Raw genomic sequence first — 20,000 nt, 5'->3', positions numbered from 1 at the left:
ACCTTTATGTTCTGTTTCCTGTATCTATAGACCTCCTCTCTGCTGTATCTAGCCCGTGTCTATACTGCTGTGGCCCATGTAGCTATCCCTATTACATGTCCTCTATGGGCTACTACACTGTATATAGAGAGGACAGAGGACAGCTTCACTGTATATAGAGAGGACAGAGGACAGCTTCACTGTACATAGAGAGGACAGAGGACAGCTTCACTGTATACAGAGAGGACAGAGGACAGTTTGGCTGTATATAGAGAGGACAGAGGACAGAGGACAACTTCACTGTATATAGAGAGGACAGAGGACAGCTTCACTGTATATAGAGAGGACAGAGGACAGCGGACAGCTTCACTGTATATAGAAAGGACAGAGGACAGAGGACAACAACACTGTATATAGAGAGGACAGAGGGCAGAGGACAACAACACTGTATGTAGAGAGGACAGAGGACAGAGGACAGAGGACAGAGGACAGAGGACAGCTTCACTGTATATAGAGAGGACAGAGGACAACAACACTGTATATAGAGAGGACAGAGGACAACAACACTGTTTTTAGAGAGGACAGAGAACAGAGGACAGCAACACTGTATATAGACGGTACGTCCCTCTGACAGGACAGAGGACAGGGGACAACACTGTATGTAGAGAGGACAGAGGACAGAGGACAACAACACTGTATGTAGACAGGACAGAGGACAACAACACTGTATGTAGAGAGGACAGAGGACAACAACACTGTACTTCAGTTACTGTCACTATTCATCTCTGGACCGGGGAGTCCCAGCGTGCTTAGCAACCAGGCCTTGAATATATGGCTGAATCAGAAGCATTAACAACGTTGACGTGGTTCTGGGGCCGTGTGATTCCAGGACAGAGTTTATAAAGTAGAAACTGCTTAAATGTGATAGTTACAGTGGGGCAAAAAAGTATTTAGTCAGCCACCAATTGTGCAAGTTCTCCCATTTAAAAAGATGAGAGAGGCCTGTAATTTCCATCATAGGTACACTTCAACTATGACAGACAAAATGAGGGAAAAAAAATCGAGAAAATCACATTGTAGGATTTGTAATGAATTTAATTAGCAAATTATGGTGGAAAATAAGTATTATTGTGTAAAGTGAGATCTGGCTGTTGACTGAGAAAAGTGTTTTTGTTTCATAGAAGACAGTAGATAGGATTTAAGTAAAATGTTAAAATAGGTTTGAACAACGTTGTTAAAATATAAATACAATGAAGGAATAGAATGATGGTAAAGGAACGTGAGTAAGAACGTCGTAGTAAAGTAGGTTGTTGGTTAGGGTTCGATGTAAAATACTAAAAAATGTCTATAAGGAAAGAGGAAGGAACATGGAACTCTTAGAACACGAAGCTTGAAGACACCTGGACCAATTAAAACACCTGGAAGACACCTGGACCAATTAAAACACCTGGAAGACACCTGGACCAATTAAAACACCTGGAAGACACCTGGACCAATTAAAACACCTGGAAGACACCTGGACCAATTAAAACACCTGGAAGACACCTGGACCAATTAAAACACCTTGAAGACACCTGGACCAATTAAAACACCTGGAAGACACCTGGACCAATTAAAACACCTTGACGACACCTGGACCAATTAAAACACCTGGAAGACACCTGGACCAATTAAAACACCTGGAAGACACCTGGACCAATTAAAACACCTGGAAGACACCTGGACCAATTAAAACACCTGGAAGACACCTGGACCAATTAAAAAATAATGACATTAATGTTAGAATAAGATTCTAAAAGTATGAATCACGGACATAAATTATTTTGTGATGTGATTTATTTTGATGATTGTTTTTGGTAAGGGGACTGCTTCGTAAGGGGAATCTGTCCTCTGTCCTCTGTCCTCTGTCCTCTGTCCTCTGTCCTCTCTACATACATTGTTTTTCGTAAGGGGACTGCTTCGTCAGGGGAATCTGTCCTCTGTCCTCTGTCCTCTGTCCTCTGTCCTCTCTACATACATTGTTTTTCATAAGGGGACTGCTACGTAAGGGGAATATGTCCTCTGTCCTCTGTCCTCTGTCCTCTGTCCTCTCTGCATACATTGTTTTTCGTAAGGGGACTGCTTCGTAAGGGGAATCTGTCCTCTGTCCTCTGTCCTCTGTCCTCTCTACATACATTGTTTTTCGTAAGGGGACTGTTTCCTGTCTGCCTGCTAGTTGTAGCCGTGTCGTAACCTGTAACCTTTCACAGCCCTTCCGGTGAAGACGATATAACTCAGTCTGCCTGCTAGTTGTAGCCGTGTTGTAACCTCTAACCTAGCGGTGAAGACGATATAACTCAGTCTGCCTGCTAGTTGTAGCCGCGTTGTAACCTCTAACCTAGCGGTGAAGACGATAGAACTCAGTGTGCCTGCTAGTTGTAGCCGTGTTGTGACCTCTAACCTTTCACAGCACTACCGGTGAAGACGAATTCCACCTTTTAAAAGTTAATGCCCTGAGCCTTGCATAGTGTACAGCATTTGAGAAGATATTCTTGATGTCACTGATTCCTGGTTTTGAAGTGAGTTGGGAAGGAGGAGTAAAGGTAGTAAGATCTGTACTCTCGGGAAATTAATTTAAAACGTGAGAAATTGAGTTGACTGATCTTTGGAATTAAATTTAAGTGAACTAAAATGTTTCATTTAGAATAGGTCTAGCAATAGTTAACCGATTGATTTTTGAGTTTACTGTTGTTAAGACATGTAGATACCATACATTATACGAAGATAATAAAGATACGATACATTATAACTAATGATTGATAATTAATGATTGATAATGATGAACTGTTTAAACTTGTTTAACACATGTTGAAACTTACAGGAATGTGAGTCTGAGCCTGTCTACCTGATGATGCTAAGCGTGGATGTTCCTCACGCTGTTCATCGTCTCCTTAACTGCCCGTCCAGCTGCTGCATTTACCAAGGTGAGCTGTCCCACGTTAATGGCTGACGGTTCAGCCCAGAAATCACCTGAACCATTGGTAGCTTACAATCTACCCCTACAATCTACACTGGCAATCAACACCTACAATCTACACTGACAATCTACCCCTACAATCTACCCCTACAATCTACACTGACAATCTACACTGACAATCTTCACCTACAATCTACACTGACAATCTACACTGGCAATCTACCCCTACAATCTACACTGACAATCTACACTGACAATCTACACTGGCAATCTACCCCTACAATCAACACCTACAATCTACACTGACAATCTACCCCTACAATCTACACTGACAATCTACACTGACAATCTAGACCTACAATCTACACTGACAATCTACCCCTACAATCTACACTGACAATCTACACTGGCAATCTACCCCTACAATCTACACTGACAATCTACACTGGCAATCTACACTGGCAATCTACACTGGCAATCTACACTGGCAATCTACACTGGCAATCTACACTGGCAATCTACACTGGCAATCTACACTGACAATCTACACTGGCAATCTACACTGACAATCTACACTGGCAATCTACACTGGCAATCTACACCTACAATCTAAACCATACAATCTACACTGGCAATCTACACTGGCAATCTACACCTACAATCTAAACTTACAATCTACACTGGCAATCTACACCTACAATCTACACTGACAATCTAAACCATACAATCTACACTGACAATCTACACTGACAATCTAAACCATACAATCTACACTGGCAATCTACACTGACAATCTAAACCTACATTCTACACTGACAATCTACCCCTACAATCTACACTGGCAATCTACACTGACAATCTAAACCTACAATCTACACTGACAGCAGGTAGTGCATTCGGGGTTGAACATGACTTCAGTACCCTTTGGAAGCACAGGGGCTTTCCTCACCTCGTCTGGCAACTGTTTCCCCGACCCTACAGATTGTATCACTTCCCCTTTTCTTCAGAAAACATGTTTTCTCTACAGGATGTCTCTGACCTCCAACAAGGTGTTTCGTCCCCGGGGAAGTGAGATGGTTGAGGAAGAAATGCTCTTTTGACACACAGACGAACCTCTGGTAAACGTTTTTTCCGTTTTCCCCCAGATCTTGCTTTCTTTATGTGGCTAAGTTGTTCACATGGCCAAGACCATGTGTCAAAAGAGGGAAGTGGTAGAAACTGTACATGACTTTTGGTTTGCACCTGTACTTTCTGCTTTTACACACAAAGTGTGTGGTTTGTATGACTAACAAACGCTGGCAGAGGTCTTCCGATGCCGATGTCAGAACAACATAATGAGGGATTTCATTGAATGACCCCCGTGCCATGGGGAACATGGGTATGGGTATGGCATCATGGGTGAAATGGGTATGGGTATGGGTAACATGGGTATGGTATGGGGAACATGGGTATGGGTATGGGTAACATGGGTATGGTATGGGGAACATGGGTATGGGTATGGTATGGGTAACATGGGTATGGTATGGGTAACATGGGTATGGTATGGTATGGGGAACATGGGTATGGTATGGTATGGGTAACATGGGTATGGTATGGGTAACATGGGTATGGGTATGGTATGGGTAACATGGGTATGGTATGAGTAACATGGGTATGGTATGGGTAACATGGGTATGGTATAGGTAACATGGGTATGGTATGAGTAACATGGGTATGGTATGGGTAACATGGGTATGGGTATGGTATGGGTAACATGGGTATGGTATAGGTAACATGGGTATGGTATGAGTAACATGGGTATGGTATGGGTAACATGGGTATGGTATGGGTAACATGGGTATGGGTATGGTATGGGTAACATGGGTATGGTATGAGTAACATGGGTATGGTATGGGTAACATGGGTATGGTATGGGTAACATGGGTATGGGTATGGTATGGGTAACATGGGTATGGTATGGGTAACATGGGTATGGGTATGGTATAGGTAACATGGGTATGGTATGAGTAACATGGGTATGGTATGGGTAACATGGGTATGGTATGAGTAACATGGGTATGGTATGGGTAACATGGGTATGGTATGGGTAACATGGGTATGGGTATGGTATGGGGAACATGGGTATGGGTATGGTATGGGGAACATGGGTATGGGTATGGTATGGGTAACATGGGTATGGTATGGGTAACATGGGTATGGTATGGGTAACATGGGTATGGTATGGGGTAACATGGGTATGGATGGGTATGGTATGGGGAACATGGGTATGGGTATGGTATGGGTAACATGGGTATGGTATGGGTAACATGGGTATGGTATGGGTAACATGGGTATGGTATGGGTAACATGGGTATGGGTATGGTACGGGTAACATGGGTATGGGTATGGGTAACATGGGTATGGTATGGGTAACATGGGTATCGGTATGGTATGGGTAACATGGGTATGGATATGGGTAACATGGGTATGGTATGGGTAACATGGGTATGGGTATGGTATGGGTAACATGGGTATGGTATGGGTAACATGGGTATGGGTATGGTATGGGAATGGGTAACATGGGTATGGTATGGGTATGGTATGGTATGGGTAACATGGGTATGGGTATGGTATGGGTATGGGTATGGTATGGGTAACATGGGTATGGGTATGGCTTCATGGGTATGGGGAACATGGGTATGGGTATGGTATGGGTAACATGGGTATGGGTATGGTATGGGTATGGGTAACATGGGTATGGTATGGGTATGGTATGGTATGGGTAACATGGGTATGGGTATGGTATGGGTATGGGTATGGTATGGGTAACATGGGTATGGGTATGGCTTCATGGGTAACAGTCATGCCCCTGGCTCTGATGTACATGCGTGGACGAGCGTATCGTACCACTGGTTCAGCACCTCATCAGATACTCAACGGTAGACCAATGAGAATGCTTTACATTCTTTTGACATTGATGCATTGGACCAAAATGCTGGGTTACTGTGCTGCTAGTGGTAAAGAGCATTGGTCCAGTAACCGAAAGGTTGCTGGATCGAATCCCCGAGCTGACAAGGTAAAAATCTGTCGTTCTGCCCCTGAGCAAGACAGTTAACCCACTGTTCCTCGGGGCCCCGAAGATGCGAATGTCGATTATGGCAGCCCACCCCGCACCTCTCTGGTTCAGAGGGGTTGGGTTAAATGCAGAAGACACATTTCAGTTGAATGCATTCAGTTGTACTACTGACTAGGTATCATCCTCCTTTCCCTTCACTTCATCATGTTCTGAAGTCTGTTTTTCTGCAGGGTGAAAGCGGCCTGAACCAAAGGGAGGACAGCACCACAAACCACAACCAGGTGACTGGGTGGTAGTCAAGGACCTCCGCAGAAAGACTCGGCACGAGGCAGCGTTGGACCGGTCTATTTCAGGTGCTTCTGACGACCCACACAGCGTTGAAGGTTGCAGAGAGACTCGGCACGAGGCAGCGTTGAACCGGTCTATTTCAGGTGCTTCTGATGACCCACACAGCGTTGAAGGTTGCAGAGAGACTCGGCACGAGGCAGCGTTGGACCGGTCTATTTCAGGTGCTTCTGACCACCCACACAGCGTTGAAGGTTGCAGAGAGACTCCGTACGAGGCAGCGTTGAAGGTTGCAGAGAGGTCTATGTGGATTCACGCCAGCAGGAAGGTGACCCCTCAATCCAGACGAAGATGTACAAGCTGAAGGAAACCTCAAAGACCATGGGGTTACCAAGGAGAGGTACCCTACCAATTATATTACCTGTGATACCTTGTCCCAGATCTGCTACCTGTCCCAGACCTGCTTTTTTCAACTCTCTAGAGACAGCAGGAGTGGTAGAGATATGGCTGAATGATCGCCTATGAAAAGCCAACTGACATTTACTCCTGAGGTGCTGACCTGTTGCACCCTCAATAACTACTGTGATTATTATTATTTGACCATGCTGGTAATTTATGAACATTTGAACATCTTGGCCATGTTCTGTTATAATCTCCACCCGGCACAGCCAGAAGAGGACTGGCCACCCCTCATAGCCTGGTTCCTCTCTAGGTTTATAATCTCCACCCCTCATAGCCTGGTTCCTCGCTACCCGGCACAGCCAGAAGAGGACTGGCCACCCCTCATAGCCTGGTTCCTCTCTACCCGGCACAGCCAGAAGAGGACTGGCCACCCCTCATAGCCTGGTTCCTCTCTATCCGGCACAGCCAGAAGAGGACTGGCCACCCCTCATAGCCTGGTTCCTCTCTACCCGGCACAGCCAGAAGAGGACTGGCCACCCCTCATAGCCTGGTTCCTCTCTATCCGGAACAGCCAGAAGAGGACTGGCCACCCCTCATAGTCTGGTTCCTCTCTAGGTTTCTACCTAGGTTTTGGCCATTCTAGGGAGTTTTTCCTAGCCACCGTGCTTCTACACCTGCATTGCTTGCTGTTTGGTGGTTTTAGGCTGGGTTTCTGTACAGCACTTTGAGATATCAGCTGATGTAAGAAGGGCTTTATAAATAAATTAGATTTGATTTAAACTGTACGACCATGTGTTACAATCTGTTTTCAGGTGTAACCACCCGGAAATTGCGCACCTCTAACAGCGCTGCTAAATTGACACAGGTGTGCAATACCCTTTGAATGTTATACATTATGTGAAGGTGTTAACGGAGGTCCTTCATGTGGATAAGGTCACAACATTGGAAAGATCCCTTCCTCAGATGTTTATACTTATACTAATATCTGCGAGGCTGAAAAGACGGAATCGTGCTTATTTATGTTAAATTGAGTCTCAAATGGAAGGAGTATAGTGGCAATATTGCTGTTATAAGTTATAATGTGTATCCAGTGTATCTTTGCATTTAACTAAAGTCACATAGAGGACGTGCTAGAGGACGTGCTAGAGGACGGGCTAGAGGACGTGCTTGAGGACGTGCTAGAGGACGTGCTAGAGGACGTGCTAGAGGACGTGCTAGAGGACGGGCTAGAGGACGGGCTAGAGGACGTGCTAGAGGACGTGCTAGAGGACGTGCTTGAGGACCTGCTAGAGGACGTGCTAGAGGACAGGCTAGAGGACGGGCTAGAGGACGGGCTAGAGGACGTGCTAGAGGACAGGCTAGAGGACGGGCTAGAGGACGGGCTAGAGGACAGGCTAGAGGACGTGCTAGAGGACGGGCTAGAGGACGTGCTTGAGGACGTGCTAGAGGACGGGCTAGAGGACGTGCTAGAGGACGTGCTAGAGGACGTGCTAGAGGACGTGCTAGAGGACGGGCTAGAGGACGGGCTAGAGGACGTGCTAGAGGACGTGCTAGAGGACGTGCTTGAGGACGTGCTAGAGGACGTGCTAGAGGACAGGCTAGAGGACGGGCTAGAGGACAGGCTAGAGGACGTGCTAGAGGACGTGCTAGAGGACAGGCTAGAGGACGGGCTAGAGGACAGGCTAGAGGACGGGCTAGAGGACAGGCTAGAGGACGGGCTAGAGGACGTGCTAGAGGATGTGCTAGAGGACGGGCTAGAGGACAGGCTATAGGACGGGCTAGAGGACGTGCTAGAGGACGTGCTAGAGGACAGGCTAGAGGACGTGCTAGAGGACAGGCTAGAGGACGGGCTAGAGGACGTGCTAGAGGACAGGCTAGAGGACGGGCTAGAGGACGTGCTAGAGGACGTGCTAGAGGACAGGCTAGAGGACGGGCTAGAGGACGTGCTAGAGGACAGGCTAGAGGACGTGCTAGAGGACGTGCTAGAGGACGTGCTAGAGGATGGGCTAGAGGACAGGCTAGAGGACGGGCTAGAGGACGGGCTAGAGGACGGGCTAGAGGACGTGCTAGAGGACGTGCTAGAGGACGTGCTAGAGGACGGGCTAGAGGACATGCTAGAGGACGGGCTAGAGGACGTGCTAGAGGACGGGCTAGAGGACGTGCTAGAGGACGTGCTAGAGGACGGGCTAGAGGACGTGCTAGAGGACGTGCTAGAGGACATGCTAGAGGACGTGCTAGAGGACGTGCTAGAGGACGTCCCTGTTATAATGTGTATCCCGTGTATCTCTGCATTCAACTAAAGTCACATAGCATACTACTGAGACGTCCTCCCTCTGCTAGAGGACGTTCCCCTTTGTGTACAGGACTGACTCATGGTTCTGTATACTACAGTTTACTAGAGGACGGGCTAGAGGACGGGCTAGAGGACGGGCTAGAGGACGTGCTAGAGGACGTGCTAGAGGACGTCCCTGTTATAATGTGTATCCCGTGTATCTTTGCATTTAACTAAAGTCACATAGCGTACTACTGAGACGTCCTCCCTCTGCTAGAGGACGTTCCCCTTTGTGTACAGGACTGACTCATGGTTCTGTATACTACAGTTTACTAAATCATTCTATAGTAAGTACTGTAGTATTACATTGGAAAACTGTAGTATGTTTTCATGTGGGTTTAAACATCTTCGGTGCCGGGACACTTCTGTATCTTGATTAATTAAATGCAATGAGTTAGCCAAGGCCAAATTAGTGTGGTAGTAATGAGTAATGAAATCTCCCTTAACGACAACAGAACCTTGGCAGTGGACCAGACCAGACCAGACAGAGCGAGAGAGAGAGAGAGAAAGAGAGAGACAGAGAGAGAGAGAGAGAAAGAGAGAGAGAGAGAGAAAGAGAGAGAGAGACAGAGAGAGAGAGAGAGACAGAGAGAGAGAGAGAGAGAGACAGAGAGAGAGAGACAGAGAGAGAGAGAGAGAGAGAGAGAGAGAGAGAGAGATGTTTTGTGTCTGTGGACAACATTATTCAACACTATTCCCTGTAGAATTCAGCACTGTCTCTGTGCTTCCACTCGGTGTGTCTCGTTATGGGGAGATTTCACAGTTTGTGGATCATGAACTGCAGTCACGACCAGCCAGACACAACACCACATACACTACATACACCACAGACACTACACTACAGACACACCACTGCAGACACTACACTGCAAACACAACAGACACCACACTATAGACACCACACAACATATGCTACTGCCACCACAGACAGACACTAAAGACACCTAAGAGAGAGAGAGAGAGGGGGGGAGAAAGAGGGGAGAGAGAGGGGGGAGGAAGGGGAGAGAGAGAGAGGGAGGAAGGGGAGAGAGAAAGAGGGGGGAGAGAGAGGGGGAGAGAGAAAGAGGGGGGAGAGAGAGAGGGAGGAGGGGGAGAGAGATAGGGAGGAGGGGAGAGAGAGGGGAAGGGGAGATTGAGCGAGAGAGGAAGAGAGAGAGAGGGGAGGGGTGAGCGAGAGAGAGAGAGAGGTACAGGGAGAGAGAGAGAGAGAGATAGAGAGAGAGAGAGAGAGAGAGAGAGAGAGGGGGAGAGAGAGAGAGGAGGGAGAGAGAGAGAGAGACGTAGAGAGAGAGAGGGAGGAGGGGGAGAGAGAGAGAGGGAGGAGGGGTAGAGAGCGAGGAGAGAGGGGAGGGAGAGAGAGCGAGAGCGAGGAGAGAGGGGAGGGAGAGAGAGCGAGAGCGAGAGAGAGAGGGGAGGGAGAGAGAGCGAGGAGAGAGGGGAGGGAGAGAGAGCGAGCGAGGAGAGAGACTATGCGGAGAGTAGTAGCATACAAAATTTAGGCTGGTTAAAATTAGACTCCATTCAGAAGAAGTCTGGACAAAAGAGACATGAGACGGAAGAGACATTTTGTTGAAAAGGTTTAGAAGGTCCTTGAGAGGCATGCCATTTAGAAAACGGAGTAGAGAGTTATGTTTTTACAGGAAAACGACGGTTAGGATTCATCCCAAATGGCACTCCTTAGGGCTCTGGTCAAAAGTAGTGCACTATGTAGGGAATAGGGTTCCATAGGGCTAAGGGTCAAAAGTAGTGCACTATGTACTGAATAGGGTTCCATAGGGCTCTGGTCAAAAGTAGTGCACTGTGTAGGGAATAGGGTTCCATAGTGCTAAGGGTCTAAAGTAGTGCACTGTGTAGGGAATAGGGTTCCATAGTGCTAAGGGTCTAAAGTAGTGCACTGTGTAGGGAATAGGGTTCCATAGGGCTAAGGGTCTAAAGTAGTGCACTATGTAGGGAATAGGGTTCCATAGGGCTCTGGTCAAAAGTAGTGCACTATGTAGGGAATAGGGTTCCATAGTGCTAAGGGTCTAAAGTAGTGCACTGTGTAGGGAATAGGGTTCCATAGGGCTCTGGTCAAAAGTAGTGCACTATGTAGGGAATAGGGTTCCATAGTGCTAAGGGTCTAAAGTAGTGCACTGTGTAGGGAATAGGGTTCCATAGGGCTAAGGGTCTAAAGTAGTGCACTATGTGGGGAATAGGGTTCCATAGGGCTCTGGTCAAAAGTAGTGCACTATGTGGGGAATAGGGTTCCATAGGGCTCTGGTCAAAAGTAGTGCACTATGTAGGGAATAGGGTTCCATAGGGCTAAGGGTCTAAAGTAGTGCACTATGTGGGGAATAGGGTTCCATAGGGCTCTGGTCAAAAGTAGTGCACTATGTAGGGAATAGGGTTCCATAGTGCTAAGGGTCTAAAGTAGTGCACTGTGTAGGGAATAGGGTTCCATAGGGCTAAGGGTCAAAAGTAGTGCACTATGTAGGGAATAGGGTTCCATAGGGCTCTGGTCAAAAGTAGTGCACTATGTAGGGAATAGGGTTCCATAGGGCTACGGGTCAAAAGTAGTACACTGTGTAGGGAATAGGGTTCCATAGTGCTAAGGGTCTAAAGTAGTGCACTATGTAGGGAATAGGGTTCCATAGGGCTAAGGGTCTAAAGTAGTGCACTATGTAGGGGATAGGGTTCCATAGGGCTAAGGGTCTAAAGTAGTGCACTATGTAGGGAATAGGGTTCCATAGGGCTAAGGGTCTAAAGTAGTGCACTATGTAGGGAATAGGGTTCCATAGGGCTAAGGGTCTAAAGTAGTGCACTATGTGGGGAATAGGGTTCCATAGGGCTAAGGGTCAAAAGTAGTGCACTATGTAGGGGATAGGGTTCCATAGGGCTCTGGTCAAAAGTAGTGCACTATGTAGGGAATAGGGTTCCATAGGGCTACGGGTCAAAAGTAGTGCACTATGTAGGGAATAGGGTTCCATAGGGCTACGGGTCAAAAGTAGTGCACTGTGTAGGGAATAGGGTGCAGTTGCCTTGTATTAAAGAGCTATTGATAATATGGCTCTAACAGCACGTATTGTGTCTGGCTGACGCAACAATGCAAATATATGACAGTCCCATTTGGGACCTTTGCTCTTTTCAAATCTACTCCGTTGGGCTGTCATAAGAACAAGGCTTTTATCTGAGGCAAACATTCCTGTCCTCTGTCTAAACCCCTGATTAATGTCCTGTACCTGACAACAGAGGTTTATAACTGTACCTGACAACAGAGGTTTATACCTGTACCTGACCACAGAGGTTTATACCTGTACCTGACAACACAGGTTTATACCTGTACCTGACAACAGGGGTTTATACCTGACAACAGAGGTTTATACCTGTACCTGACAACAGAGGTTTATACCTGTACCTGACAACAGAGGTTTATACCTGTACCTGACAACAGAGGTTTATACCTGACAACAGAGGTTTATACCTGACAACAGAGGTTTGTACCTGACAACAGAGGTTTATACCTGTACCTGACAACAGAGGTTTGTACCTGACAACAGAGGTTTATACCTGTACCTGACAACAGAGGTTTATACCTGACAACAGAGGTTTATACCTGTACCTGACAACAGAGGTTTATACCTGTACCTGACAACACAGGTTTATACCTGTACCTGACAACAGAGGTTTATACCTGTACCTGACAACAGAGGTTTATACCTGTACCTGACAACAGAGGTTTATACCTGACAACAGAGGTTTATACCTGACAACAGAGGTTTGTACCTGACAACAGAGGTTTATACCTGTACCTGACAACAGAGGTTTGTACCTGACAACAGAGGTTTATACCTGTACCTGACAACAGAGGTTTATACCTGACAACAGAGGTTTATACCTGTACCTGACAACAGAGGTTTATACCTGTACCTGACAACAGAGTTTTATACCTGTACCTGACAACAGAGGTTTATATCTGTACCTGACAACAGGGGTTTATACCTGTACCTGACAACAGAGGTTTATATCTGTACCTGACAACAGAGTTTTATACCTGTACCTGACAACAGGGGTTTATACCTGTACCTGACAACAGAGGTTTATACCTGTACCTGACAACAGGGGTTTATACCTGTACCTGACAACAGAGGTTTATATCTGTACCTGACAACAGAGTTTGATACCTGTACCTGACAACAGGGGTTTATACCTGTACCTGACAACAGAGGTTTATATCTGTACCTGACAACAGAGGTTTATACCTGTACCTGACAACAGGGGTTTATACCTGTACCTGACAACAGAGGTTTATACCTGTACCTGACAACAGGGGTTTATACCTGTACCTGACAACAGAGGTTTATATCTGTACCTGACAACAGAGTTTGATACCTGTACCTGACAACAGGGGTTTATACCTGTACCTGACAACAGAGGTTTATATCTGTACCTGACAACAGAGGTTTATACCTGTACCTGACAACAGAGGTTTATACCTGTACCTGACAACAGAGGTTTATACCTGTACCTGACAACAGAGGTTTATACCTGTACCTGACAACAGAGGTTTATACCCGACAACAGAGGTTTATACCTGTACCTGACAACAGAGGTTTATACCTGTACCTGACAACAGAGGTTTATACCTGACAACAGAGGTTTATATCTGTACCTGACAACAGAGGTTTATACCTGTACCTGACAACAGAGGTTTATACCTGTACCTGACAACAGAGGTTTATACCTGTACCTGACAACAGAGGTTTATACCTGTACCTGACAACAGAGGTTTATACCCGACAACAGAGGTTTATACCTGTACCTGACAACAGAGGATTATACCTGTACCTGACAACAGAGGTTTATACCTGTACCTGACAACAGAGTTTTATACCTGTACCTGACAACAGAGGTTTATATCTGTACCTGACAACAGGGGTTTATACCTGTACCTGACAACAGGGGTTTATACCTGCACCTGACAGCAGGGGTTTATACCTGTACCTGACAACAGAGGTTTATATCTGTACCTGACAACAGGGGTTTATACCTGTACCTGACAACAGAGGTTTATATCTGTACCTGACAACAGAGTTTTATACCTGTACCTGACAACAGGGGTTTATACCTGTACCTGACAACAGAGGTTTATACCTGTACCTGACAACAGGGGTTTATACCTGTACCTGACAACAGAGGTTTATATCTGTACCTGACAACAGAGTTTGATACCTGTACCTGACAACAGGGGTTTATACCTGTACCTGACAACAGAGGTTTATATCTGTACCTGACAACAGAGGTTTATACCTGTACCTGACAACAGGGGTTTATACCTGTACCTGACAACAGAGGTTTATACCTGTACCTGACAACAGGGTTTATACCTGTACCTGACAACAGAGGTTTATATCTGTACCTGACAACAGAGGTTTATACCTGTACCTGACAACAGAGGTTTATACCTGTACCTGACAACAGAGGTTTATACCTGTACCTGACAACAGAGGTTTATACCTGTACCTGACAACAGAGGTTTATACCCGACAACAGAGGTTTATACCTGTACCTGACAACAGAGGTTTATACCTGTACCTGACAACAGAGGTTTATACCTGACAACAGAGGTTTATATCTGTACCTGACAACAGAGGTTTATACCTGTACCTGACAACAGAGGTTTATACCTGTACCTGACAACAGAGGTTTATACCTGTACCTGACAACAGAGGTTTATACCTGTACCTGACAACAGAGGTTTATACCCGACAACAGAGGTTTATACCTGTACCTGACAACAGAGGATTATACCTGTACCTGACAACAGAGGTTTATACCTGTACCTGACAACAGAGGTTTATACCTGACAACAGAGGTTTATACCTGACAACAGAGGTTTATACCTGACAACAGAGGTTTATACCTGACAACAGAGGTTTATACCTGTACCTGACAACAGAGGTTTATATCTGTACCTGACAACAGAGGTTTATACCTGTACCTGACAACAGAGGTTTATACCTGTACCTGACAACAGAGGTTTATACCTGTACCTGACAACAGAGGTTTATACCTGTACCTGACAACAGAGGTTTATACCTGACAACAGAGGTTTATACCTGACAACAGAGGTTTATACCTGACAACAGAGGTTTATACCTGACAACAGAGGTTTATACCTGACAACAGAGGTTTATACCTGACAACAGAGGTTTATACCTGTACCTGACAACAGAGGTTTATACCTGACAACAGAGGTTTATACCTGACAACAGACGTTTATACCTGACAACAGAGGTTTATACCTGTACCTGACAACAGAGGTTTATACCTGACAACAGAGGTTTATACCTGACAACAGAGGTTTATACCTGACAACAGAGGTTTATACCTGACAACAGAGGTTTATACCTGTACCTGACAACAGAGGTTTATACCTGACAACACAGGTTTATACCTGTACCTGACAACAGAGGTTTATACCTGACAACAGAGGTTTATACCTGACAACAGAGTTTTATACCTGTACCTGACAACAGAGGTTTATATCTGTACCTGACAACAGGGGTTTATACCTGTACCTGACAACAGGGGTTTATACCTGCACCTGACAGCAGGGGTTTATACCTGTACCTGACAACAGAGGTTTATATCTGTACCTGACAACAGGGGTTTATACCTGTACCTGACAACAGAGGTTTATATCTGTACCTGACAACAGAGTTTTATACCTGTACCTGACAACAGGGGTTTATACCTGTACCTGACAACAGAGGTTTATACCTGTACCTGACAACAGGGGTTTATACCTGTACCTGACAACAGAGGTTTATATCTGTACCTGACAACAGAGTTTGATACCTGTACCTGACAACAGGGGTTTATACCTGTACCTGACAACAGAGGTTTATATCTGTACCTGACAACAGAGGTTTATACCTGTACCTGACAACAGGGGTTTATACCTGTACCTGACAACAGAGGTTTATACCTGTACCTGACAACAGGGGTTTATACCTGTACCTGACAACAGAGGTTTATATCTGTACCTGACAACAGAGTTTGATACCTGTACCTGACAACAGGGGTTTATACCTGTACCTGACAACAGAGGTTTATATCTGTACCTGACAACAGAGGTTTATACCTGTACCTGACAACAGAGGTTTATACCTGTACCTGACAACAGAGGTTTATACCTGTACCTGACAACAGAGGTTTATACCTGTACCTGACAACAGAGGTTTATACCCGACAACAGAGGTTTATACCTGTACCTGACAACAGAGGTTTATACCTGTACCTGACAACAGAGGTTTATACCTGACAACAGAGGTTTATATCTGTACCTGACAACAGAGGTTTATACCTGTACCTGACAACAGAGGTTTATACCTGTACCTGACAACAGAGGTTTATACCTGTACCTGACAACAGAGGTTTATACCTGTACCTGACAACAGAGGTTTATACCCGACAACAGAGGTTTATACCTGTACCTGACAACAGAGGTTTATACCTGTACCTGACAACAGAGGTTTATACCTGTACCTGACAACAGAGGTTTATACCTGACAACAGAGGTTTATACCTGACAACAGAGGTTTATACCTGACAACAGAGGTTTATACCTGACAACAGAGGTTTATACCTGTACCTGACAACAGAGGTTTATATCTGTACCTGACAACAGAGGTTTATACCTGTACCTGACAACAGAGGTTTATACCTGTACCTGACAACAGAGGTTTATACCTGTACCTGACAACAGAGGTTTATACCTGTACCTGACAACAGAGGTTTATACCTGACAACAGAGGTTTATACCTGACAACAGAGGTTTATACCTGACAACAGAGGTTTATACCTGACAACAGAGGTTTATACCTGACAACAGAGGTTTATACCTGACAACAGAGGTTTATACCTGTACCTGACAACAGAGGTTTATACCTGACAACAGAGGTTTATACCTGACAACAGACGTTTATACCTGACAACAGAGGTTTATACCTGTACCTGACAACAGAGGTTTATACCTGACAACAGAGGTTTATACCTGACAACAGAGGTTTATACCTGACAACAGAGGTTTATACCTGACAACAGAGGTTTATACCTGTACCTGACAACAGAGGTTTATACCTGACAACACAGGTTTATACCTGTACCTGACAACAGAGGTTTATACCTGACAACAGAGGTTTATACCTGACAACAGAGTTTTATACCTGTACCTGACAACAGAGGTTTATATCTGTACCTGACAACAGGGGTTTATACCTGTACCTGACAACAGGGGTTTATACCTGCACCTGACAGCAGGGGTTTATACCTGTACCTGACAACAGAGGTTTATATCTGTACCTGACAACAGGGGTTTATACCTGTACCTGACAACAGAGGTTTATATCTGTACCTGACAACAGAGTTTTATACCTGTACCTGACAACAGGGGTTTATACCTGTACCTGACAACAGAGGTTTATACCTGTACCTGACAACAGGGGTTTATACCTGTACCTGACAACAGAGGTTTATATCTGTACCTGACAACAGAGTTTGATACCTGTACCTGACAACAGGGGTTTATACCTGTACCTGACAACAGAGGTTTATATCTGTACCTGACAACAGAGGTTTATACCTGTACCTGACAACAGGGGTTTATACCTGTACCTGACAACAGAGGTTTATACCTGTACCTGACAACAGGGGTTTATACCTGTACCTGACAACAGAGGTTTATATCTGTACCTGACAACAGAGTTTGATACCTGTACCTGACAACAGGGGTTTATACCTGTACCTGACAACAGAGGTTTATATCTGTACCTGACAACAGAGGTTTATACCTGTACCTGACAACAGAGGTTTATACCTGTACCTGACAACAGAGGTTTATACCTGTACCTGACAACAGAGGTTTATACCTGTACCTGACAACAGAGGTTTATACCCGACAACAGAGGTTTATACCTGTACCTGACAACAGAGGTTTATACCTGTACCTGACAACAGAGGTTTATACCTGACAACAGAGGTTTATATCTGTACCTGACAACAGAGGTTTATACCTGTACCTGACAACAGAGGTTTATACCTGTACCTGACAACAGAGGTTTATACCTGTACCTGACAACAGAGGTTTATACCTGTACCTGACAACAGAGGTTTATACCCGACAACAGAGGTTTATACCTGTACCTGACAACAGAGGTTTATACCTGTACCTGACAACAGAGGTTTATACCTGTACCTGACAACATAGGTTTATACCTGACAACAGAGGTTTATACCTGACAACAGAGGTTTATACCTGACAACAGAGGTTTATACCTGACAACAGAGGTTTATACCTGTACCTGACAACAGAGGTTTATATCTGTACCTGACAACAGAGGTTTATACCTGTACCTGACAACAGAGGTTTATACCTGTACCTGACAACAGAGGTTTATACCTGTACCTGACAACAGAGGTTTATACCTGTACCTGACAACAGAGGTTTATACCTGACAACAGAGGTTTATACCTGACAACAGAGGTTTATACCTGACAACAGAGGTTTATACCTGACAACAGAGGTTTATACCTGACAACAGAGGTTTATACCTGACAACAGAGGTTTATACCTGTACCTGACAACAGAGGTTTATACCTGACAACAGAGGTTTATACCTGACAACAGAGGTTTATACCTGACAACAGAGGTTTATACCTGTACCTGACAACAGAGGTTTATACCTGACAACAGAGGTTTATACCTGACAACAGAGGTTTATACCTGACAACAGAGGTTTATACCTGACAACAGAGGTTTATACCTGTACCTGACAACAGAGGTTTATACCTGACAACACAGGTTTATACCTGTACCTGACAACAGAGGTTTATACCTGACAACAGAGGTTTATACCTGACAACAGAGGTTTATACCTGTACCTGACAACAGAGGTTTATACCTGACAACACAGGTTTATACCTGACAACAGAGGTTTATACCTGACAACAGAGGTTTATACCTGACAACAGAGGTTTATACCTGACAACAGAGGTTTATACCTGACAACAGAGGTTTATACCTGACAACAGAGGTTTATACCTGTACCTGACAACAGAGGTTTATACCTGACAACAGAGGTTTATACCTGACAACAGAGGTTTATACCTGTACCTGACAACAGAGGTTTATACCTGACAACAGAGGTTTATACCTGACAACAGAGGTTTATACCTGACAACAGAGGTTTATACCTGACAACAGAGGTTTATACCTGTACCTGACAACAGAGGTTTATACCTGACAACACAGGTTTATACCTGACAACAGAGGTTTATACCTGACAACAGAGGTTTATACCTGACAACAGAGGTTTATACCTGACAACAGAGGTTTATACCTGACAACAGAGGTTTATACCTGACAACAGAGGTTTATACCTGTACCTGACAACAGAGGTTTATACCTGACAACAGAGGTTTATACCTGACAACAGAGGTTTATACCTGTACCTGACAACAGAGGTTTATACCTGACAACAGAGGTTTATACCTGACAACAGAGGTTTATACCTGACAACAGAGGTTTATACCTGACAACAGAGGTTTATACCTGACAACAGAGGTTTATACCTGTACCTGACAACAGAGGTTTATACCTGACAACACAGGTTTATACCTGTACCTGACAACAGAGGTTTATACCTGTACCTGACAACAGAGGTTTATACCTGTACCTGACAACAGAGGTTTATACCTGTACCTGACAACAGAGGTTTGTACCTGTACCTGACAACACAGGTTTATACCTGTACCTGACAACAGAGGTTTATACCTGTACCTGACAACATAGGTTTATACCTGCACCTGACAACAGAGGTTTATACCTGACAACAGAGGTTTGTACCTGTACCTGACAACAGAGGTTTATACCTGTACCTGACAACAGAGGTTTATACCTGACAACAGAGGTTTATACCTGTACCTGACAACAGAGGTTTGTACCTGTACCT

Source organism: Oncorhynchus mykiss, chromosome 21, assembly GCF_013265735.2.
Source record: "Oncorhynchus mykiss isolate Arlee chromosome 21, USDA_OmykA_1.1, whole genome shotgun sequence".
NCBI lineage: Eukaryota > Metazoa > Chordata > Actinopteri > Salmoniformes > Salmonidae > Oncorhynchus > Oncorhynchus mykiss.
Note: the sequence above shows the minus strand (reverse complement) of the source record.